The 26125-nt window shown below is 39.2% G+C and overlaps 1 protein-coding gene across 5 annotated transcripts in view; it reads left to right on the top strand.

The window, feature by feature from the left end:
* The window catches only part of mgat3b (beta-1,4-mannosyl-glycoprotein 4-beta-N-acetylglucosaminyltransferase b), a 62564-nt gene that overhangs the window by 2559 nt on the left and 33880 nt on the right, over window positions 1-26125 (top strand). Inside the window, exon 1 of one of the 5 annotated variants that reach the window (XM_017481697.3) lies at window positions 13406-15323. The exons of the other annotated variants lie outside the window; for them this stretch is intronic. The gene's annotated coding sequence lies outside the window, so the exon portion shown is untranslated. Of the gene's footprint in view, window positions 1-13405; window positions 15324-26125 lie in introns of those variants that run through there. 5 annotated transcript variants of the gene reach the window in all.

Genomic DNA, 26125 nt, shown 5'->3' with positions numbered 1-26125 from the left:
AGTGTTTAAAGCTTGCCTGGGCCTTTAGGCGGCTTGAAGCTGACAGTTTTCTAGTGTGGGCCGTCTCAACACCAGTCTCAGATTCTCGCTGATTTGCATAGCTTCAAGGTCTCCTAACTCCCAACACATCTAATCTAGTTCATCAGCTCATTATTAAGCACTTCGTGGGTTGCATGAGATGCGTTAGGAGCTGTGAATCCTTGAAATTGTACAGAGTCCTGGGGTGGAGATCAGAAAAGGTGCAGTCATGGTCCACATCCAGGCTTTGATTTCCTCTTAACCTGATCACTTGGATCAGCACAGACAGTACTATGTAGGAGTATGTGGGATTAAGAAAGAGCAGTTGATGTAGGGACTCATTCCGACTTTCCTGTATGCCTGGTGTTTTATTTTTTATTTTTTGCCCATCAAAACACTGTCTGAATCAAGTGATCTCATGTAAACGCAGCATAAACCTTTAATCAGTTGAGTCCATGATGGTTGTGTACGTTCTTCAGATATGACTCAGTTACTCCAATTCAGATTCAGATCCATCTATGATGTATGTCTGGTACTTCTTTACATGCTTCAGTATCTTGAAGATCTTTGCTTTTAATTGGCCATCTTGAATCTGACTGCAGTCTTCAGTCTGATTAGGTTTCTTACAGTCAAACGCAGTGAACAGAGTTTTGACCACAGTGAGCTTTTCATATAGATATAGTCACTGGGTTGAAAGTATGCTGCATGACATCTTCAAAAGTTTCAAGAGCGCTTTGTTGGAATTGGTTATTAGTAAGTAAATCTGGTTGACGGTTGTAGTTTCAGTACAAACAACCTCTTCCTGTGAAAATGCATGATCACGTCTAATGACGAAACGTGCCCGACTTTCTGTGGAAAGCTAGAACTTTCTGAGAGCCCTCAGAAATTAAATATCGGGACACTAGATATAGACACAAGTCCGCAAGCTCGAGTAGCAACATAAAAGCTGAAGAGAGTGTGAATAGAAGCTAGCACCACTCATCCACAATTCCGTTTGTTTGTATGACATTTGTATACCATTTTACAGGCCGACATGCAAACCTGATAGGAATGTACTTTTTCAGTCCTAGAGGGCATGTCACCTCATTTTACACCTCATTCAACTTGCCACCCAATAAACGAGGCCTTTAAAGGTTGAATTTGGTGTGTTGGAATTGTGAAAAAATGTCAAGTTCTTGGGTCGTGGTCCTGCAAGACCACCTTGTTCAAAATGGCCGCCCCAAATGGCGCCTCAGTTGCTCGTAAATGCTGAATAGAGATTGCTATTTCGACTCTGAGGTCTCCAAGTGGTTTGGGATTCAGACCACATTTTGTAAGAGGCTGTTGGGCAACCGTGTGCAAATTGGTACACATCAAGAATGGCTCACTCTTTCTTTCTCTGATGTGACATCTAGCTCTAACTGGGCCGCTGGCAAAGTCTCTCTGCTTCTCCCACCTTCTCTTCTGCTTTTCCTGTTTCCCCTGAGGTGTGTTCTCTGAGAATGACAGCTGCCTGTAATGCACCCACATCTCTTAGTTAGAAAAGAAACAAGAGAGGTAAAGCAAGGATGGAAGAGGTGAAAGGAGAGATGAGAGCGCTCTCCCCTGCTGTGTGCGATGAGACCGACTCCTCGTTAATTCTATCAGCAAGGGGTCTGATTCCTCAGAACAGATGGAGCTTGAAGCAGAACCTTAAGCCTGACCAGTTAAACTCTGACTGTCATACACAGAATAAGTTCCAGTTTCTATACCCATTTACTGCTTCAGAATAAGAACACTTAAGTGGGATTTCTTCCTGCATGTCGGTGGTAACTGATTCCTTGCTGTCTAAATGTCAGAATCTGCACTACTCTTATATTTGAACGTTTTCATTTTTGTGTCAAATTTGCTTCTGATTTGATGAAATACCTTTTTGGTCAGGGGGTCACAGTGCCTTAGTGGTTAGCATGTTTGCTTTGGCCCTCTGGGATTGGTGGATTGAATCCCGTCGTGGATTTTGCATGTTCTCCTCGTGCATGTGGTATTTCCTCCAAGTACTCCGTTTTCCTCCCTCAGTCCAAAGACGTGCTGTAGTCTGATTGGCATTTCCAAATTGTCTATAATGTGTGAATGGGTGTGTGAGTGTCTGTGCAGTTGTGCCCTGTGATTGTTTGGCACCCCATCCAGGGTGTCCCTCTAATTGCTCTCCAAGTTTCATGGGATAGGCTCCAGACTCCCCTGCAAACCTGTGTGGAAAATGGATGGATGGTTGGATGGATGGATGGATGGATGGATGGATGGATGGATGGATGGATGGATGGATGGACATTTTTGATCAAATTTGATTTTATATAATAAGTATGTAGAAAAAAAACAACAACGAAAAACACAAAACGTTACAACATTCCATTATGTACATTTACACTACAGCACCACTGAATTCTCCATTCTGATTGGTCTGAAGGCTTTGATTAATTTTTTTGTGTCCGTAGATGTGGCAGTAGTTCCAGCTGCAAGGCAAATGACCGCTTTATATTATTGCACTTGTTCTCTTCCATTATTTTTCTTAATTGTAGTCTACCATCAAAGAGAACCAAATTTGAGTTTATAGAGGCTACAGCATGAGATAACAGAAATGAACTTGTTTCGTAGATGTTCCACAACATTCAGTGTGAACATAAATGGATAAAATCGTTCTTTAATAAATAAAAGCTGCAGTCGTCGGCAAATTGCTGTTGTATAATGGGAAAAAGTGGAATATTTTCCTAAATATTGTTGAATATTTTCCTTAACAGCATGCCTTGCTGTGCTTTGGTCCTTACTTAACATGAACATGTTAAATAACTCTAGACGTTAACTGAAGTATTAGAGTATTAAAACATAACAAATCTAACATTTTATTTAATTAGCTAACTTTTATGTGGTTTGAAGTAGCTTACTTGATGCTGTGCTTACTTGATTTGGAGAAATAAAATAAAAAATGTATTTCAGTATTTTAGAAAAATTTCACCTAAATGTTTGCGTAATGAGATAATGGCAATTTGTACTGCAGTAGTCCGTTAGAAGCAACCCATGTTTCTTGAAGGAAAGTTTCTCATAATGTAGGTCAACACAATTTTAATCACATTTTAACATGGTTAGTTAGGGCTGGCCGATATATTCATATGGTATCCAGCATGTTAAATAATATCACGATACACTTTTCTGAGATATTGTATTTTTACATTTTACAAATTAAATGGTACTGAATGGATGCTTTTGATTTGGACGTCATTAAAAAAAAAACCTTCTTTGTCTTTGTAGGCATTAAAGAAAAGTCAAACTCGGTTTAACAGTTTTAAAAAATAAAAAAAAAAGTATTTGATTTTACTACTGTTTTGGAGACAGTTTGTTAGCTAAATTGGATATTGTGATGCGCATCGTGTGTCCGTAGAAATGTCCTCAAGTATATTGCCCAGCTCTATGGCTAATCACTTTTTGCCTTCCATTAATGGTGTGCTTTGTTCAAAGTTAATTATTTGACCATTTTTCATTACCCACATACATGAACTCACAAGCTCAGTGTTCATAATCTGCCATCAGTTTTATTAATAATAAAACTTCAAGCCAAGTGTGCTTTTAAAGCATTAAACTATATAGATTAATCTATAAGATCCGTCTTATAGTTATTCGGTGATTTAAAAGGCGTATGTGCGATGTGAAAGAAAATCTCCTAAGGTCACTGTTCTATAATTTGGTTAAATAATTGTGATGAATTGTTGTGATCTCAGTATTGAGCAAAATGAATGTGAAGATCGTTTTTAGTGGTTATCGCATAGCCCTATTGTAATGGAAACATTGGCCAAGGATACAGATTACAGAAGCAATTTCTGATTAAGTAGGTCATTTTTTTTTGGTCTTGATCAGCAGCGTTTAATAACGTTGTTGAAAGCAGTGTGTGCTACAGATGGCAGAGATTTTGAAGGAGGCCTGCTGAGATGAGATTTCTTCAGTGAAATCAGCATAAACCTTAGAATACTGAAGGATTAAGCTAGTATTTGAAGCCTTTTTAAAAAAAAAAAAAAAAATTTGGAACCCCTGAAGGGTTTAAACCATTGATATATAAGATGAAAAATGTTAGAGGCTAAATTTATCCTTACTCCTTGAGGTACCTCAGTATCTGATGTTGAGCTCGGCTGCTGTTTGACATGCTATACTAGTAACGCTATAGCGGTTTGATTGCATTTTTAATCAAATTATTTTGTTATGTTTTTCAATTAACATCCTAACATTACATCCTATCATGCTTAACAAGAAGTGAAAGCTCTCAAGCCTTAATTAGCATGAAGCAAATCATGGCATGCTAATGGAGGGCTGCTAGCATTCACTTCTTGTTAGCCGTGCTAGCAGTGTGGTTCTGTAGATTCTTTTTGTAGTCTCTGTTTTTGTCTGTATCTTTTCAGGCTTGTTGATTTTGTTTTCTGTTTTTGGAAAGGTCTTGTTGTTGTTGTTGTTGTTGTTGTTGTTGTTGTTGTTGTTTGATCAGTTTGCTAAAACAAAACTAGTTATTTAGGGGCTGGAAGAATTAGTTGTTGCTATTGTGGCCGGTAATGCAAAAATACAGTAGCTCTCAATCTCCTGTCAGAGCTTAGTATTAATGTCAAAAAATTGGAAAGTAAATATTTTAAGTGTCTGTAACTGAGAAGTACAGATAGATAGTGTTTGATTAATATTACAGCCTGTTTGTGAACAGAAGGCTTGGGACGATTTACTGTAGGATCAGGAATCGCAGATCAAGATGGATGGTTTTAAACGTGTCAGAAAAGAAAACACAGTGTCTGCATCTTTTAATATTAACAAAAATAAAGTAACCTGTAATATGTTTTCTTTTCACCTATTTCGTCTCCTGTCCGAACCTCATTAGCCCGCTGTCTATCTTCAGAGCAAAGCAACAAAAAAACGCCCTTCTTTGATGCATCTTAGCTTCCCTTGTCCGTGCTGCCAAACAGATAAAGCCATGAATGTCTTCGCTCTCAAAACATGAGCCGTGGTTTAAATTAAGAAAATGACACATGCTGTTTATCTTGTATAGTTTCACTACACAAGAATTCAATAGGTATCTCCGCTGCTGTTCACCACAGAGCACAGGCATGCATGGTTTAATATCATTTTATTAGTTAGATGCAGTTAATAGCTCATTACATATATTTTTGTAATGGTCCCGAATTCAGTTTTGCAGCGTTTTTGACCGGCTAATTAAGCCAAAAAACAAAACACTGACTGGAACACTACAGCCAAGTAGTACCCTGGTTCTGTTTTTTTTTCCCCCCACAGTAATGGTGTAACGTACACAACAGTGTTGCATATATCTAGCCACGCCCCTTCTCCCCCCCCCAAGTTATGTCCACATTAATCTGGATGGACTGCATTTTAGTTATAAAACGCTCTCCGTCTACACTGGTGTTTTCAAACGTTTTCCAAAAATTGCTCGTCCACACTGAAACGTCTAAAAACGCTTACATCCCTATACTGCGCACGCATAAAAACGTACTTTCTGGGCTGCGTTATTTCCATCAGGCGTTTATTTAAAATGCAATCTGAAGGTTGTGCAGTTGACATTAATCTTTAACAAAGCTATCAAACTGGATAGCTGCAGCAACTGGAACAACTGCAGTACAACAGTACAACTGCAGTCCACTGTCTTGTTTGTTTTGAGTTGACCTGAATACATATCCATTTTCTCTGGCCACGCTACATCGTGAAAATGGCGTTTTCAAATTTATCCACTTGAGCGTTTTCGGAAAGCTCAGTTTCCGCCGCACATTAAAACGCCGTTTCGGTGTGGACGGAAGGCCAAAACGCAGAGAAAAAGATGCGTTTTCAAATTTATTTGGATTAACTTGGATGTAGCCTCAGATACAGGGCACAATAGTATGATAACATATTACACATGATATCACAAACCTAGTGAACAAATGTTTATTGAATTATGCAAAGGACTGAACGACTGAAACGTTTGAAAGCTAAGCAAGCTCTGTTAGGCTTAGGCTTCTTTTCTAGTCTTTCCTATATAGAATTCTACATTATTTAGAACTAGCTTTAGAGGAGTGCTTAGTATGATTACTACCATTTCTCCTTTTTTGAAGTATAGATAAGTTTTCTTATCTACATACAGACATTCAGAGAAAACCAGTGAACTATAGCAGAGGGTGTATGACACTGATCGGTTGACTGCACCTGCTCACGCTGTAACAACTCGATTTGATGTTTTATTGAGTGATGAGGTGTTAGCACAACAATCAGCATTATGATTATATAACTGGGATATGTGCAATTCATACACATTTAGGACTCAAATGATAGACTTGAGCTACATCGCTAGATAAGAGATGTCTGTTTTGGGTCTTTTATGAACGCCTCACTTGTCTTTGCAACTGTGATGCTATTTGCCAGGCACTTAAGAAATGATGGAAAAGCTCCATCAGCTCACACTTGTCCCTGAGCTGTTTCTATATAAGGCACCACAGCTCTCTCTCTCTCATACACACAAAAACACACACACACATACACTCACACTGTCAAAATGCAGGCAGCAGAATAGCAGCCATTCTGCCTTTTGTCCTGTACGTGTCACCTTACAGAACATACCTACATCAGGGGAAAATGGTGCTAGCCTGGCTTTGACCTCTGTGTGGCGTAGACAGAAAGATGGATAATGGAATGTTCCATTTGAGTTCACTTACAGCAATGATGTGTAAATACAAGTCATTGAAAGGAACACTCACACAAACATGAACAAAGACAGTTCAAGCTAAGTTTAATCATCTTCTGAAACAGAATAAAAGCTTTATTCATCCTTTCTGGAAATGCCGCATATAAATCAAGCCAGGGTTTCTTTTTTTGTTTGTTTTTTTTTTTGTTTTCCCCCCTCCCCCCAATTGTGTTTCTGGAAAGTTGTATTTAGTCCAATGGGCAGCCACACATATTCTGTCAGAAGGTTTGATTTAGTTAATGGCATACAAGTACGCCTTTGTTTAGGGTGTGCGTATGTACTTGGAAATGGGTGTCTTTTTGTTTACTCACTTTGCAAAAAAGGGCCAGACTTAAAACAACGCAAGTCATTTCATAGTAAAATCCAAAAAAACCCAAATTCGGCCATTTTACGGGAGACGTCAGTCCTCGGGGAGAGAGAGAGAGAGAGAGAGAGATGGGAAGGGTCGGCAGCTGTTGGAGCCTCTGTGCCAGCCCTCTGCTGCACTCAATCATTTGAACGAGGGATGAAGAAATATAGGAGGGAAGGACGAATAAAGGACAGGCTTTTCTTTGGGACGGTTTGGTGAAAATGACACATTTGTGAGTTAGCCTGGGAAAATCCATCAGATTTCTGAATTCTGATAAAAAAAAATTTAAAAAAAACATACTTTGACACCTTAGCTTTTAGAAAATGGAAATAGATTCCACAAAATGATGTACGAATGTCTTTCAAAATTATTATTATTATTATTATTATTATTATTATTATTATTATTATTATTAAAATTATTTTTTATATTAACTTCCTAATTGGGTGAATAAGGCATCATGAGATCCCCCTCTCGGCATGTTGTTGTTCCCTTTTGTTCCCTTACACGCTTTTGTTATTGTATTGATTTAGTTTCCTTCTCCCCACTAAGTTCATTGGTTTTTGTTAGTTTGGTCTTTTATCTGTGTTCTGTTACTAGTTATCATCACTTTGTGTATATTTCCAGTGAATGTTCCTTGGGGTGGGGGTATGGTTGGCACGTTTGCTTCGCACCTCCGGTGTTGGCGGCTCGAATCCCGCCTCTGCCCTGCATTGTTCTTTCAGGGTTTCCTTCGGGTACTCCGGCTTCCTCCCCCAGTCCATGCGTTGTGGCTAATCGGTGTTTCCAAATTATCTGTAGTGTGTGAATGTGTGTGCGTTTGTGCCTTGCAGTGGGTTGGCAACCCATCCAGGTGCCCCGAGTTCCCCAGGATAGGCTCCAGCCTCCCCTGCAAACCCGTGTATTATAAGCGGTATGGAAAATCGATATGTTAAAACTTCACTCTTTTATCTTTTCTTTACTTACTGCAAAATGTTATTGCTCAGCTACCGTTGCTAGCATGTAATGGAAATCTGGTATTATAGTTCCCAAATGCAAAATTTCCTGAAAGTTGAATTGAAAATGAAAGTTTGCTCATTCACAACATTTGTCGTAAATGGAAAATTCCTGAAATGTGTGTATGTGGTTTTTTTCTCCAACTGTCTAAAATTCTTAGAATTTCAACTCCTAACCCTCAAGTCAGCAGCACCAAACCTGCACTATATTGCAACTGCACTCCGCTGGCATAGTCACAAGAGCCAGCTTTCCATCCCAACCAGGAAAAAAAAGAGAAAACGACAACAAAAAACAATTTTCCCCTCATAAAATGAATGGTGGCCTTCTACTTTATGTCTTCTAGGCATTTTACAACTCTGGGAATGTAAAAATAATTGACTGCCAGCCATAAAGTGTGAATATTTTTCTCCTGAAAGTTGTTTTTGAAGATTAAATGTCCTTTAAGGACTGAAAGCGGAAGGCTTTAGACAAAAATGCACTTGGCGATGTGAGAGGAAGGAAGACGCACTGTTGGAGATTCGATGCAACATGAATAAAGCTTGTATTCTGTTTGAGATTGAGCCTTTACAAATCGGAGCTTTGTTTAGATGAGAGGCTTGGTGTCTCAGAGGGTTTGAACACACTATACATAGGAGTAAGTTGCACCGTAAACAGGAAGACGGGTAGTAAAGCAAGTAAATGCATGCACGTGGTATGGAGGTATTCGCATTACCAATTACTGTCAAACCTACTACACCTGAGGCTTGAAACCGGACACTACTTGCTTCTGGGAACGTCTGTTTATAGGTGCGATAACAGGCATAACAGGAATCAACTTGTCTTGTAGACGTTCTACTGCATTAAACATGACTATAAATGGGTAAAAATAAAAAAATTAAATGTAATCCTTGGCGAATTGCTGTGGTCTGATGACTGTAACACCACTTTGTATCGGATGCATCACAACACCCGGCGGTCGATAATTTTCCTAGAACAACACACACACACAGGGGTAATTTCTTCCGGCATTCACTTGTGAAAAGTTGTGGTTCGCAAATGGCAGATAAGAGGACGTTTTAAATTTGCTTGCTAGATGTATTGGCATGTTTGTTTGTTTATAGTAGAATACACCGAGATACAGCAAAAGTACACACATCCTTCACTCAAGTAGAAGTACAGATAGTCATGTTTAAAAAGCCTGGTTAAAGTTAAAGAAGTATGGGCTCTGACATATACTTGTGTAAAAAGACATTACTACTTCCTGTTTTAGTGTCACGCTGGTAACTGGACCGTTACATTAATACGATAATACAAAACATTTCAAATTTTGTCAGCTAATGAATGTAGGCCACATTCATTAGCTAGTCCACATCCTCTTGTCCTTGGAAACGACTCGAAACGATTATAATGCTTTAAAAATGACGTGAGTTATACTGTAAATTTGATTGAAATGCAAACCGAAAGAAAATTAGAGTGCAAGTGTAACTGGTGTAGTCTGCGTTGTCTCCAGTCGGCAACTGGGTCGACTTCTCATTTATTCTCTCCTCTCTCTCTCTCCCGTTCAACCATAACACGAAAGGGAAGAAGCACCTGTTGAAACAAAATACAGAAAAATCACTCAATACAAGGGTAAAACAACAAAAATAATCACACGGATAAAATAACACTATACACACAAACTAAAATGGGTATATAAGTATATAAATGATTTCAAATAAAGCTGAAATTAGATTAATCAGAGCTAAATAAAATCCTACCTTTCCCATTCAACCATAACACGAAATGGAAGAGGAGGAGCCAAAACAGGAAATTACACAAACCAATGGCATCACGACAATCAAAAGGAAAAATACTCAGACAAACTGACAGCTACATCAGGTACACATCCTTTTTGTGTAATTCTACGCATTAAGTTTAAGGAGTGTTTTCTATACCCCTTAGACAAGCTTAATTTACACTTGACCTGGTTTACCAGTTCTACAGCATCTGGAAACTATCTGATTTAAACCGGTCAGGTTTTAGATGAAACTTGGCAAATACTTATAACACAAACATGACACGCATGTCTAAGGAAAGCTTGAAATGTCTACTTCTTAAATCCAGCAATTCACAATGCTAATGCTAACGTTAGCAAACATGCATGTTGCGCTAAAGTTGAGCTGCACTAACGCACCCACGTGATTTTATGCTAACACTGCAGACCTAGCAAACATAGTAAATGACTGAAAACATTGAACTGGCTCATGACTATAAAACATGTAATTTACCAGGGTTTTGGCTGAATGCGCGTCGTGATGACGTCACATGACACGTCTCGGCCCAAAACTATGAAAAATCTGTGGTACTTTTTGCAAATTTTCACGCTTCTCCAAATATTAAGTAGTTTACTGGATTTTGCGTTCATTTCTGCAATCGTGAAATCCTTGGAGGGACTGCTTTAAAAGTAAATATATAATCATCTGATCATGAGAAATATTAGATACATTTATTAGATACATTCAAGGATTTTTTATTTTTGCTTGATAAGATGGCTGGGAAATGGTGGAAGACATAAACAGTCTATAAACTATGAAAAAACTACAATAGTAAAGTACAAGGTCAGACAGTTCAGGAAGCTTTAATTTTTTTTTTTTTCTGCGCTGAAAGGAAGCCACAGTCCCGGTCTGTTCACTTCCACAAGCAAACAGTGTAAATCACAGTATCGAATTAAAACCCACACACAGCTGAGTAGTGACCAAAACAGTGGCCTCACTGTGCCGGAGCTGTAACACACAGCGGCGTGTTTGTCTGTAAATAAAGGACGTGTCGCATTCTATTCGCCCTCACACATATTTGTGTTTCAGGGGGTCTCAATGCCCTGAAGATCCATTATTTCATAAACGGCTTCTCAATTTGTGTGTGTGTGTTGAGAAAATGTGTTTTTATACTGTATGTGGGCGACCCATCGTTGACTAAGCTCGCAATGGCGCATATATTAGTCGAGTCCGTTTATGGAGTATGGTTTGTGAAATAGGAGAGAGCTTGAGTCACGTCTTCGTTTTTGTAACTGCTTGACCAGAAAGCTGTGATTTTGGTCTGTAATGCCTCGTTCTCTCTCTCTCTCTCTCTCTCTCTCTCTCTCTCTCTTTCTCTCTTTCTTTCTCTCTCTCTCTCTCTCTCTCTCTCTCTCTCTCTCCCTTACTTCCACCAGACGCTGAGACGAAAAAGCATTTTATATGGTCAGTTCTCCTGCCTACTCGTTTCTGAATTGACTGCTGAACACCTACAACCATTAAACACACTCATGACCAGTCACTGAGTCAAAGATTTTTTTTAAAAAATGTAAATAAAATAAACCCCTTAGTGCAAAACTTATTCTGTAGTTCACGAATAACGTCTATATGTATATACGGCACGTTGGAATTCTAGAATCTGATTGGTCAGTATTATTTTTCTATAACAAGGCAAACCACTGATTTATTTATCCATTAATGCACTTATTCTCATATCGTTTCTATAGTAACAGCTCATTCACAGGGACATGTACGCCCCACAAAGTCCAGCATTAGTAATAAACGGATGTTTTAAAAACGTCTTGTTATTTAGAAAAGCGTCAATTGTCTCAAGATTTCTGTAAGGAGATATTTATTTAACCGGTTATGGAAGGCGTCTCCAGTACATTTTCCTCCATGGGAGAGGTTTCAGGACTTTTCTAGTTTGACATGCTTCTTTTTTTAAAAATTAGATTTATCTTTTTATTTTTTTTATTAACTTCAAGGGAGAGGAAAAAAAAAGAGGCTGGTGAGGGGAACACCTGTGTATTGCTGTTGGAACGTAATAATTATAATAATACGTAATAAAACGTAATAAGAAAATAACCGTAATAACATTTCTGCAGATGTTCCATATCAAGTGTAACTTTGATGTTTAAAAAAAAAACAAAAAAAAAACATGTTAACAACAACAACAGTTAAAAACATGATGTCATTCATTAATAAATTAAAAACTATAAATAATTGTTGTGGTGTGGTGTTCAGAAGTGCTGCTATTGGAAAATAACATCCTTCCACAACTTCCGGGTGGTAACAGTAGCTGCGTTTACATGGACAACAATAATCCACTCTTAACCCGATTAAGAAGATACTTTGATTAAGAAACTACCATGTAAACAGCGATTTTTGCTTACCTTAATCTGATTAAGGTCATACTCGAATTAAGCTCTAATTGAATGAAGACAGGTGGAGTACTCCTGTTTTAGTCGCATTATGGACGTGTATTACAGACATGTAAACACCTTCATCACATTATGAACGTCGTGTGAGAGTTTTCACCACATTTTGCGACAGCACACGATCACACACGGCAGTGCTCAACCGTTTTACGGCGAACAAGAGAGTTCGGCTGCGTCCCAAACCGCATACTTGCCTACTATAGGCCTGTAGTGGGGAAAAATACATGTATTTCAGCTACTATATAGACGATAAGTACGCGGTTTGGGACGCAGCCCACGGCTTCAAGCAGTCGTCTATTAGCACGTACAGCATTACAAATAATTAACTGCACTTAAAGCATTTGTAAAAATTACATAAAAACACCAAAACTGTATACGGTACCATAACGAACACCAACTGTATGTTAATACGTGAAATTCCAGAGGGACGTCGGACGGCGTGGCACGGTGACGTAATGACGCGGGCTGTTGATCTAATTATGTTCTAAAACACGTAAAATGGGAACATGACAGGAGTATTCTAAAAGCGACTCATGTAAACACCTTAATCACATTATTATCTTACTCAGAGTAAGGTCAGTAATTGGATTACTGCTGTCTATGTAAACATCGTCACTGACTCTGGTTTATCTCAGGTCTTATCATACCCTCCATCATTGATTCATTTCCACACCCCAAAATTATTTCATTTCTTTTCTTTATTTAGGATCAAACTCTCAATGATCTGCAGTAGATTATAAATATAAGTCTAACCCAACCTATATTCGCCACTGGCCATTAGTATAATAAAACCATAGTGATGTTTATCTAGAACTTTCCTTCCCATGCCTTTTATTTAGTGCAGAGCGTGTATATATGCACAGCAGTTGGATTACTCTAAATATTTGTAGGGGTGTAGTATTACTACGGTTTAGCATAGAGTGCTTAGTCTGGACAAGTCCCTAAACTTCCACAGTAATGTTTTTGGATTAAACTCAACTCACTCAGGAATTACGTATGATTCATTTCTCCCATCCAGTAAGAAAGAAGAATGCTTTTAAACCTTGCTTTATCATGTATATGTGACTAGAAGACAAGTCCCTCTGATGTCTGTGAGTACTACCTGAGGGGGGGGGGGGGGGGGGGGGGGGGGGGGTGTCTAATTGACACAATTTAACCTTACCCCCAAATGTATTCGATCAGCCTGCACTTGTTCACTGTGTGACTTTTTCATATTTAAGAAACATATAGATCATGTTTGTACTGAAACTACCAGGCTGTTATAGTTCACAAGAAACTGAGTCTGTCTCACCCAAAATCTTTCCTTGCTCATGTTCCTTCTTTCATTTCTTCATCCCTCACTCACTCACTCACTCACTCACTCACTTTCTTTCTCCTTCCATTCTCACTTTCTTTCTCCTTCCTTCCTTCCTTCCTTCCTTCCTTCCTCCCTCACTTACATAGTACTTCCTTCCTTCCTTCCTCCCTCCCTCACTTACATACTTCCATCCTTCCTATCTTCCTCCCTCACTTACATACTCCTTCCTTCCTTCCTTCCTTCCTTCCTTCCCCCCTCACTTACATACTCCTTCCTTCCTTCCTTCCTTCCTTCCTCACTTACATACTCATTCCTTCCTTCCTTCCTTCCTTCCTTCCTTCCTCACTTACATACTCATTCCTTCCTTCCTTCCTTCCTTCCTTCCTTCCTCACTTACATACTCCTTCCTTCCTTCCTTCCTTCCTTCCTTCCTTCCTTCCTTCCTTCCTTCCTCACTTACATACTCCTTCCTTCCTTCCTTCCTTCCTTCCTTCCTTCCTTCCTCACTTACATACTCATTCCTTCCTTCCTCCCTCACTTACATACTCATTCCTTCCTTCCTCCCTCACTTACATACTCCTTCCTTCCTTCCTTCCTTCCTTCCTTCCTTCCTTCCTTCCTTCCTTCCTCCCCCTGATGAGGATCATCTACTCGTGTTTTGGTTTTAATCAGGATCATCCACTAACCTTTTCGTGAAGTAAGTTCAGAATGTAGTGTTCAGAACTTCCAACGTATGACCCGATAATGGTCTTAGCTTACCACATAGCCTACCTTAAGATGTCTTTCTCTGAGATGTTGAAACTGCTTAGGGCAGCTCTGGCAGGCGAATTGAGCAAAATTTCAAACGCTTCACTTTCAGTTTTAGTTAATAATAATAAAAAAAATGTATATATAAAAAAAAATGAAAGCATAAAAAATAAAGTAAGCGCACTGTCTCTCACATCTCAGCAACCAAGGCTTCACCCACAACCCCTTTTATTTCAATCTTTGTCTTTTCAGTCGAAGAACGACACATAAAGGCATGTGTAATAGTAAAATTTCGATTGAGGTAAAAGGATCGTCCATATTTTAAACCAGTCTGTTTATTAAAAAAAAAAAAAAAAAGTTAGTTGGTGTACTGTGAACATGACAGTTGTGATTGTTAATCCAACAACTCTTAACAGTGTTGATGTTGGTAATCCTCAGAACTGCTACCTACCTAGAGGAGTTACTCCCTCGTGGAATTAAGGAGTGTGGGGGTGGTTGAGTGAAATGTGTCACATTATCACCATATCAATAACAGTATTGTGTGTTGAATTTCCTACTATGCAGTATGTGTGTACGGAGTATAATCCATCCCTGCTAGCGTTAAACACTAACCTGCTGCACATTGCTGCTCTTCATCACACTTGCATCTCTTTTCTAAGAGCTAGGCCCACCTGTTCTGGCCACACCCTTTCTGTACCTTTTTGTTTTGTAGAGAAATGTGCAAATCACTGAGACTTTACGACTCCCTGCACGTCCTCGGCAGAGATAATCTCACCCTCTGTAAAGTGTGTGTTATCAGGTTTGAGCTAGGTTCGCTTACACACTCCTGCCCGTCACTTCGCAGCTTGCCTCGGTTCCAAGGTCTTTGGAAAAGCTGGAGCTCTCGTGTGTTCCTGCTGGTTAAGAGTGATAGCGAATGGGGATTAACTTTAGGATCGTATAGAAATACGATCCGTGAGCGTGTTCCACAGAGGGTGTGCCTTGGCAGACTGTTGCGCTGCGAAAAAGGGAATCTCAGGTGAGTCTTGCTGGAATGGGACTAAAGCTGTAGGTAACCACGCGAGCTCGTCTTTATTCACACATCAAGAGTTTACCTCTGAATTCTAATCGGGGCATGCGATCTCCTCAGTTACAACCTGGACCGCTTTGCCTTTTGGGAAAGTTTAACGGTCGGATCGACTTAATAAGGAGCATTACAGGCTGGCGGCAAAACTGAGCATAGAGGCAAGTTTCTTCCTTTCTTGTATGAGCAGCAGAGAAAAAAGACATGAGCTCGAGCTGCATCTTTTATTATTTTTATTTTTTATTTATTTTTAATTTTTTTAAATATCAGTCTAGTACTCTTGCAGTCGAGACTCGGAAGTGTCTGAGAGGTTGAGTGATCTCCCAGTGTCTGCTTCTGTTTTTATGAACACTCTTTAAAGGTGCAATTTGTAAAGTTTAAAAGTTTTTGTAGATGTGTAATGCTGATTATAATTACCAACACACCTTTTATAGAGAGAGAGAGAAAAAAAGGTTGCGCTATTAACATGAATTTTCAAGGATTTGCATTTCATTTCAAGTTCCTATTTGCATTTTTAAGGCCCTGAAATGACCCCCCCCCCAATTCAGAACACAGCTGGTCAGTTCTATCTAAAATATAAAAGGTAACTTTTATATACGATATACATAGATTTACTACACAGGCCTGTTGTTTACGTGTGTCAGAATTTTTGAAGCACTCGTTTAATGATATTTAAGCAGATAATTATGCATTCTGGTTTGTCTTAATATTTTCTCTCTCTCTCTCTCTCTCTCTCTCTGTTTCATTTATTTATTTATTTATTTATTTGTGCCCCAGTGTGTGTGTCTTCCTACAGAACGCTATTAAGATATCATCTGCCGCTTTTAATCTTAGCCGTGTGTGTGTCTTCCTGCTCTGAGTGATATTAACATGTCTCTCTCTCTCTCTCTCTTTCTCTCTCTCTCTCTGGATAATGTCCTTATTATGTCATTTTGCTTCACCACTCCGGTCCTTTCTTAAATTCTGCAAGCCATTAGATTTTTCACGTAACACTCTGCCAGAGACAACACACTCTCCCCGTGGCTGGATCAAGATTCAGTGTGATGAGATTGATATGGTAATTAAAGTGTGTGTAGATGGGTAAGACGAATCCTGGATTAGCACTAATGTAGAGTTTTATTTCCCAAGTAAAGAAACGGGAGATTGTGGTGTGTTGAAGTAGAGACTGTTGATGTTGCTAATGTAGAAAAAAATGAATGAATATCAAGTAAGTGTGTGCGTTTCGTGTTTTGTGAACATGGCGTTATGATCACCAAGGCCAGTTTTACACAGGGCAGTAAGGACATTGGAAGGAAGGAAGGAAGGAGGAGAAAGTGGGAATGTGAGGAAAGAGGGAAAGATAAACAGGAAGGAAGGACGGAGAGAAATTGAGGAAGGAAGACACAGTGAGGAAGAAATGAAAAGAAAGGAAGGGAGAGAAAGAGAGGATGGAAGGAAGCAAGAGAAAGTAGGAATGTGAGTAAGGAAGCAAGGGTCAAAAGAAAAGAGAAATTATGGAAGGAAAGAAGGAAGAACAAGAAAGTGAGGAAGGAATGAAATATAAAAAAGGGAGGAAGGAGAGAGCGAGAGAAAGTGAGGAACGAAGTAAGGAAGGGAAAGTGAGGAAGGACAGAGAAAGTGAGGAAGGAAGAGATAGTGAAGGAATGAAAAGAAAGGAAGAGAGGAAGAAAGGAAGCATGAGAAAGTAGGAATGTGAGTAAGGGAGCAATGGTCAAAAGAAAAGAGAGAAATTGAGGGAGGAAGGAAGGAAGAAAGGAAACAAAGTAAGTGAGGAAGGATGGGAGAAAGGAAAGAAGGAAGAACAAGAAAGCGAGGAAGGAATGAAATATAAAAAAGGGAGGAAGGAGAGAGCGAGAGAAAGTGAGGAACGAAGTAAGGAAGGGAAAGTGAGGAAGGACAGAGAAAGTGAGGAAGGAAGAGATAGTGAAGGAATGAAAAGAAAGGAAGAGAGGAAGAAAGGAAGCATGAGAAAGTAGGAATGTGAGTAAGGGAGCAATGGTCAAAAGAAAAGAGAGAAATTGAGGGAGGAAGGAAGGAAGAAAGGAAACAAAGTAAGTGAGGAAGGATGGGAGAAAGGAAAGAAGGAAGAACAAGAAAGCGAGGAAGGAATGAAATATAAAAAGGGAAGGAAGGAGAGAGCGAGAGGAAGTGAGGAAGGAAACTGAGGGGAAAAAGAGAAAGAAATTGATCAAGAAAGAGAGTAAGGAAGGTGAGAGAGTAAAAAATGAAACTGAGGAAGGAAGAAAGAAAGAATGGAGAGAGGGAGTGGAATGAGGGAGTCTCATAACTGTCTAGATAACTGCTTTTACAGACTGTCGATATCCCAGTGCCTTGTTGACACAGCATTATTCATTTCCTAATGCGTTGACTTTCTGTTTGAAATAAAACTGACATGTTTAACCTACAGAAAGAATTCATTGGGTAATTTCAGGATGCTAAATTCTGATATAACTTTTGTTTGTTTGTTTGTTTGTTTGTTTGTTTTGCATTTCATGCTGTCATGCAAATAGTTAAAAAACAAAACAAAAAAACTCCCATCATGTCAGTCATGTCAGTCCAGTTGTGACAAGCATTATTAATAGTTAGCTACCGGAGTCGCACCAGCCAGCCTCAAGCATTCAAATGAGCAGCCTTTGCTTAGAAAACCTTATCTTGATCCAACTTTACAAAACAACTATAGTCCTATTTCCAAATTGCCTGTTATCTCCAAGTTGCTGGAAATAGTTGTTTATGTACCATTAGAATTTTTCAGATATTTTAGACATGTTCCAGTCAGATTTTAGATCTTTACACAGCACTGAATCGGCCCTGTTAAAGGTTACTAATGATATTTTAATGTCACTTGACTCTGGCACTTATTGTGTTGGTCTTATTGGATCTTAGTGCTGCCTTTGATACTATCGTATTAATTTTTTTAATATTCTTTTAAATAGCTTAGAGTCTGTGGATCGAATCGAGGGTCTGGCTTTGCAGTGGTTTGCGTCTTACCCGAAAGATAGGACTTTCGCAGTAAACATAGGGAATTTCTGTTCTTCGTCGGCCCCCTTATCGTGTGGTGTACCTCAGGGCTCCGTATCAGGTCCTCTGTTGTTTTTCCTTTATATGCTTCCCCTGGGTTCTATTATTCATTTATTTATTTATTTTTTAGAAAGATATTTCCTTTCACTGCTATGCTTATGAGACCCAATTATATTTGCCAGGTAGGTCAAACGGTATCAGTCCTTTTGTGTCATTTTTGAAATGTCTTGAGGACATGAAATGTTGGGTGGCTAACAATTGTCTGCAGTTAAATGAAAGCAAAACTAAAGTCATTATTTTGGGCCTCCCCTACTGCATATTCTGCTCTTGAGGCCTAGTTAGGTCCTCTCTGTGAAAAATCTTGGAGTTATTTTTGGACTCAAACTTGCACTTTGATCAACAAATCAGTGCTGCTGTTAAGGGATGCTTCTTTCATTTAAGATCTATTGCAAAGTTGAAACAGTTTCTCTCTAGAAAAGACCTAGAAACCGCGATTCATGCTCTTGTTACATTACGGTCAGACTACTGTTATTCTTAGTATGTCGGCCTTCCTTACTCTGCCTTATCTCGTCTGCAGCTTGTGTAAAATGCAGCAGCTAGATTTTTAACAGGGACCAAAAAGAGAGCTCTCATTTCCCCAATTCTGACATCTGGCATGAGATCAACAACTTCTTAAGTGCCCCCCCTCGTTGTCATACTAAGACAAAGGGTGATCGAGTCTTTTCTGTGGTTGATCCCAAACTTTGGAACAGTCTCCCTTTACACATGAGGTCCCGCTCCATCTTTAGCTAAATTGTAAATCTCTTCTTGACTTATTTTTATTATTTGTCTTATTTAATATGGTTAATATGATTCATTTGTTTAATATGATTAATGGCCACTGAAGCTTCCTGATGGAAAGGTTAATGCTCAGGAACACCTGCCCTGAACCATTCTCATTCCCTAGTGTTCTCTTCAGGTCCCACATCCCTTTTCTTTACGGCACCAGTTACCTTGGGTTACACCAGCAATCACATGCAGTTTTCATATTAATGCTAGAACATCATCATAAATCTCCAGAACACACCACTTATCAGCCTTGACAAGGGTTACTGTGTCAATGAATAACAGGATGTGGGCCCAGGAACAATAAAACAACTGTACGCTACTTAATAAAACTAATTTACAATATGAATTTGAATTTAGATATTAAAAAAAAAATCCAAAAATGATATCTTGCATATAGTGTATATATTTTGTTGCAGGGAGAGATTTATGCTAATACCCTTAGCATAAAGCATTATGCTACAGGGAGGGGGGGCTTGACTCTCAATAGAAACCATTTTGTTATTATGAGAAAACATTTAACTGTTTATTAAAAGAGAAACGTGTCTTTACAATTAGAAAACATTTCATTATTATGAGAACGCATTTATTTATTATGAGATGTATCTTTTTGTTGTTCTCATAGTTAAGCGGAATCATCTTTTTATTATGAAAAGAACATCTTGTTATGAGAGAACTATCTCGTTATGAGAGATGTATCTCATTACTGTTAGAAAGCATCTCACTGCTACAGGAAAACCTCTTATTATGAGAAGTATCTCGTTGTTATTATTAGAAAACGTCTAGTTATTATGGAAATAAGCATCTTGTTACTACAAGAAAACATCTTGTTATTAAGGGAAAAGCATCTTGTGTTAAAATGCCTCATTATTATGAGACAAATATGTTGGAAGAAGATATTTAATATAATATGTTATAAAAAAAACAAAACATTTCTGGCATTCAGGGGAAAGTTTCAGGAAGAATGGAAGTGATGGAATAGACCTGCGTGCATGTGTGTGTGTGTGTGTGTGTGTGTGTGTGTGTGGTTGATAGCCTGAATAATAAGAGAGAAGGAGCCCATTGTATGAACCGAGTAAAGCTCTGATGGAACGAGATATTTGAGCTCAGAGAGGCCAACGAGGCTGGAGAATGGGCTCCATTGTAGACCTGGACCCATACTGGCAGTTTGGGGACAGCTATTTTGGAACACACGCACACACACACAGGCACGTGTAGTCCGTGCCTGGGTCCAGGAACTGCCCCACCATGCTGTGAATGACACACAAGGAAGGGGCCACAACTGACGTGAGTTGCCACAGCAACATGTGTAGACACTGCAGGTGATGAGGGGGAAAACTGATTTTTTTTCTGGGATTTGTTTCTGTTCTGAATGTTGCTCCAGAGTACACGTACCCTTGTAGATAAAGAACTGATATATACGGTACATTGCATTAATGTAGCAGAGATTTTTTTTATTTTGTTGCCTCTAAAATGATATTTCAGAGAGATCTATTTGTACAGTTGAATTTAGTTTTGGTCATGTTCGCATCACTGCAACTCAGCACTGTATTGTTTCATGAGCCTTTGCTATAGTGGCCATATTAATCCTCATGTCAGGCCTAGAAAGCAATTGTAGTCCTGTAAGCAGTGTGTCTTTTTTTATATATAGCAGTGTTAAATGCTATTGCCTTGTCATTTGCTTCATAAATAAATCCTGCTAGTGCAGCCACAGAATTTTCAGTGTTACATTAGACGGAAGTTAATGTTAATATACTTTTAACGGGTAATATATGCTTCCTAGTGAACTTGCTACATACTGCAGCAAGCTACATTTAACTACTGGAATAGCCGTCCAGTTCTAAGTACAGTAACACAGTGACCTACTGTAACTACTGGAGTAGCAGGTCTACCTTAAATATGCTAATACAGTGACCTACTGTAACTACTGGAGCAGCGGGTCTATCTTAAATATGCTAATACAGTGAACTACTGGAGCAGCAGATCTACCGTAAGTTTGGTAATACAGCGACCTCCTGTAACTACTGGAGTAGCAGGTCTACCGTAAATTATAGTAATACAGCGACCTCCCGTAATTACTGGAGTAGCAGGTAAACCGTAAATGCGGTAATACAGCGACCTCCCGTAACTACTGGGGTAGCACGTCTACCGTAAATTATAGTAATACAGTGACCTCCTGTAATTACTGGAGTAACAGGTCTACCGTAAATTATAGTAATACAGCGACCTCCCGTACTTACTGGAGTAGCAGCTCTACCATAAATACGGTAATACAGCGACCTCCTGTAACTACTGGAGTAGCAAGTCTATCATACGCACAGTGACACATCAACTACTGAAGGAGCAGCTCTACTGTAAATGCACTAACACAGCAACATACTGTAACTACTGGAGTACCAGTAATTGAGTAACAGGTCTTCAGTAAACACCGTAAGACAGCTACCTATTATAATTACTGGAATAGTGGGTCTACTGTAAATATAGTAATTCAGAAACCTACCTGTTTTCTACTTTTTTAATAGTTTCGTATTGATGACCAAAGATATTTCATTCCTAATGTGAATCTCATAGCCAGTGCCACGATAACAGAATGAGTTATGACTCCTATCGAGTGAGACAGAGTGTGTTTGGGTTATCTGGAGGGTCACAGCACTTAATGTTTTCCCAACTGTAGAACCCTTGAATTCGAGTGTGCTTAGGATCATCGGTTGGTACTATGGCACTCGTCTGTTCTCTCATCTCTCATCTCTTTAGCATGGCGCCAGCTCTAAATGGCAAGAATGATTCAGGAAAGAGGACAGAAGACCAATGATGAACACGATAAACACATTTACGTCCACTGCTAAACTGACGCAATCACTTGCATATACACGCGGTCTGGACTTCATTCTGGTCTTCATTCTTGTTTTCACAGGAAGATCTCTGAGTCAGATCTCATTTCACATCTCATAGATATCATCTCCCAACTCTTGTACGTTTTCTATGAGTACTTGTGGGTGGCATATATTGGACTGTCAGATTACCAGCTGTCATATGTAAAAAAAAAAAAAAAAAAAAAAATTTTTAATTCAGTAAAATGAAGAAGGAATAATTGGTGCCTTTGTGACCCTTACGGCATTTTGTTTTGTAAAACATTTGCAATGACCTATTTGAATATCGTTTTAATCCTAAAGATCGAGTCTCAAGTTTCAGTCTCTTGCTCTCAATTTCCCAGCAGTATTATCCTGTATGATATGCCTCGTAAGCTCATAAGATACAACTCATTAGCTGCTTCCTGAGCAGGGGAAAGGCCATTTTGCTATCACATCAGAGAGAGCTTGGGGGTAAAGAGTTGGTTTTGAATGTCAGGAGAGCGAGAGAGAAAGGGACATTGGAATTAGAAAGAGAGAACAAATTTAAGCGAGATGACGTGTGAGCATGTAGAACTGTGCTTTCTTTTTTTTGTTTGTTTGTTTGTTTTTAAAGATGGGGACATAAGACCAAGAAAGATATGAAAAATTATATTATTAAACAGCGTTGTTGAATCGTCAAATCTGATTGGTCAGGATGTGTTAATTTTTTTTGACTGCAAGGCAAATCAGTAACATGTTATAATTTCTGTAGTAACAGCTTACACTGGAACTTGTGTAGACGGTGCTCCATATAAACAGAAAAACATGTTCAGTTGTTGATGTGCAAAAGAGGGAAGAGCCTTGGGGGCACAGTGGCTTAGTGCTTAGCATGTTTGCCTCGCACCTCTTGGGTTGGGGGTTTGAATTCCGAATGCACCCTGTGCGTGTGGAGTTTGCATGTTCTACCCTTGCATTGGGGTTTCTCCAGTTTTCTCCCCCAGTCCAAAGAGACCATGCATCCATGCGATTGTCATTTCTAAATTGTCCATAGTGTGTGTATGGGTGTGCCCCCGATGGGTTGGCATCGTGTCCAGGGTGTCTGGCCTTGTTCCCTGAGTTCCCTGGTATAGGCTCCAGGCTCCTGTGTGATCCTGTATAGGATAAGCAGTATGGAAAATGGATGGATGGAAAGAGCCTCCAGTGTCAACACCCGTTGTTTTATTCCTTACTTAATACATTGTGTCGATTTTGGCCAGGACGAAAGCTTTTAGTCTTGTTGTGGTCATGTACGAGACCTCAAATGCCATCCAGATGGAAGTGCACAAGGACCAACTGAAAATGGAACAATAACTCAAAATAGATCGATTTGTTTGTTTGCTTCTCTAAAGAAATTTCACACTTTGTTGCCACATCCCTCCTTCACATCCGTCGGCTTGCTGCCGAGTGGAGATTTGGTACGAAAACGGAAAATTCAGTATCCTTGAATTTAAAAAGCAATCTGACATTGCTGTTTGCTATTTTATTTTATCACCCGATTGGCTAAAAGCAATGCAGCAGACGGATTCATTTGCGTAATGTCAAGCTCTGCGGAACAATTTTTTTTTTTCCGTTTTGAAGCTATGCATTTAAATAAACCGGGTGCAAGTGTAAGGGGATATGCACCATTACAGGGGATTTGGGGAATGCAAGTGCATTCTTCTCATGCTTGGTAGTGTGAAGGAGTAAGAGATGTACTCCTGGAGTTGGAGAAGGAAATGAGTTTAGATTTACGTTTTATTCATTTAGCAGACGCTTTTATCTTACAAGTGACTTGCAAATGAGGAAATGAAAAAATCTAAAGTAGAATAGGACTGGGTTCAGAAATAGACAGTCGATACTCTACAAGAGAAGTATGATGAAAGACACCAAGAATAAACAATATGTACTGATGAGACTTTCCTGCTGACTTAGAAAAAACATCACCCAAATTAAGTGTGTTGTGTGTGTGTGTGTGTGTGTGTGTGTGTGTGAGAATGTATTAATAGTTTTCCTTTCTTTTCTTTTTTTTTTTTTTAAATGTCATTGTCAACAGATCAACAGTCTTTTTGTGCCTCTGCATCTGTTACATCTGTTACAGTTCCAGTCAGTATTTCTCTTGGAGCATATCAAAACAGTTTCACAAGTCTTTCCTGTTTTTCAGGAATGCATTGTGTTTGCATGTGCATGCATGTGTGTGTTGAGAATGGGTGTGAGGCATGCTTGTCCTTGAATCATCTCGTCTTTTGTGTTGTGTCAAGTAGTGTAGAGTCATTGCTGAGGACGTAACCCATCTCCTCTCCATTCCTTGGGGAGCCGTATTCTTCAGAATGCCCTCTCACTTTTATGCAATATGCATGGGGAAATTAATCAGCCAGTTACATTTGAGAATGGCGATGGAGCCATGTTAGGAATGTAGCCAGGGCAAACAGATTGGTCCACTGTAACCTCTGCTGGGATTACAGTTACAAGAAAACACATGCACTCTGTGAAGCCATTTAGAGATTGAAGTTGTGTAATATTTGGGAGGCCTGATGGCTAAATACAGGACAATGAACCGAATTACTAGATCAACCACAAAACCTGCACAAAACCCCTAACTCGTCACAGGAAAAGCACCAACCAACAAATCAGCACCAGAATCGCTAAGCAGCATGTAACGATCTTCACAGACGGGAAAGGAGGAGGCGGGAACCGGCCGAACATAAATGTAAAGAACTCGAAGATAACATAAAAGACAAACAAACTCTCACTGAGTAGGTCGCTCACAGCCTGGCCCCTCCCTCATCCTCGTCACACAGCACATCACAAATATTTCGATATAAACATATTTAAGTGTCCTTTTCTTTTAATGTCTGAATCAGTAGCATAGAGCAAATTTTTGTGCGTGTGTGCATTATACACCTTAGGAACAAAGTTTTTCTTTAATCTGTCAGTTCGGATGATTTGGGACAAAAATGGAGGGAATGCTAAACAATGGCTAGTTTACTACTTAGCCAGCGAACATGTAGCTTTTCCGTGAAATGCAACATTCAGTCCAGAAACATCTTCCACCAAAAGAGCCAAAAATGTCGCTGTATAGAGAGAAAACGTGTCTTCGTAGCGCCAACATTTTCCCTAGTGCTAGTCCTAGCCTTACTCTATTAACTCTAGTTTCTCTTTGTATTTGTACAATGTACATAAATCCTCTATGATTGAAATGTATACACCTTTACTGCACCAGTAAATCTGCATTCTGTATACCCTGTTTGACTGTGAATGCACACACGGGGAATTGAGTGTCTAGCTATTTATTTTTGCTAATACTTAGATAACATGTACCATGGTTGCTAACTCTTCTTTACATTGATTAGCTAGCTAAGAAGAAGCTCACCTTGGCAATACTCCGTCAATTGTTTAGCACTACAGCCATCATTGCTAAGCTGTCTAATTAATGAAAGAGTGTTTAACTTTCATTTTTCATGCTAATGATATAACATGCTAGTTAGCAGTGACTAGCAAGCTAGCTTAAGTGCTTTCAAATGTTTCGAACACTTAGCAAAACTATACCAGGGGCCTGTAACATATTGTTGGCTTAAAGATGTTTTTTATTACCCTGTTCTGTATTACATTTGACTGAACCCATTAGAGAATTGAATTAGATATAGTGAAGTAGGGGGAAGTGTTAAGCCAAGGGGGGGGGGTGGGGGGGTGGGGGGGAACATGCTAGTTCTAACCAGGATGTGGTTGAGTGCCAAGATATTCATTCACTCAGACTGAATTTCCCCGAATCTTGAGTGGCAGGAAGGGTTGGCTTGATTCTGCATTTTTCTGCTCTTCTGTTTGTTGCTGTAAGACTGTAGTTACCTAAGGAGAGCTAAAGCATTTGGATTAAGTTGCAGTGTTTAGAATTGACTATTTTGATTCAGGAAATGACCTTTTATTGCTGTGTGTATATATGTGGAATGTTCTTTTATTTTTTTTGCTGTTGGTGTTTGCTGTGGTACTTACTATACATTTGTACATAGAAATTCAGCCTTTGATTCATGTTTGATTCTGTTAATGATTCATACCTTACTTGTACAAATA

The sequence above is a fragment of the Ictalurus punctatus genome, chromosome 12, assembly GCF_001660625.3.
Source record: "Ictalurus punctatus breed USDA103 chromosome 12, Coco_2.0, whole genome shotgun sequence".
Classification (NCBI taxonomy): Eukaryota; Metazoa; Chordata; class Actinopteri; order Siluriformes; family Ictaluridae; genus Ictalurus; species Ictalurus punctatus.
The sequence above is the reverse complement of the archived record's forward strand: the minus strand, read 5'-3'. Positions and strand labels throughout refer to the sequence as shown.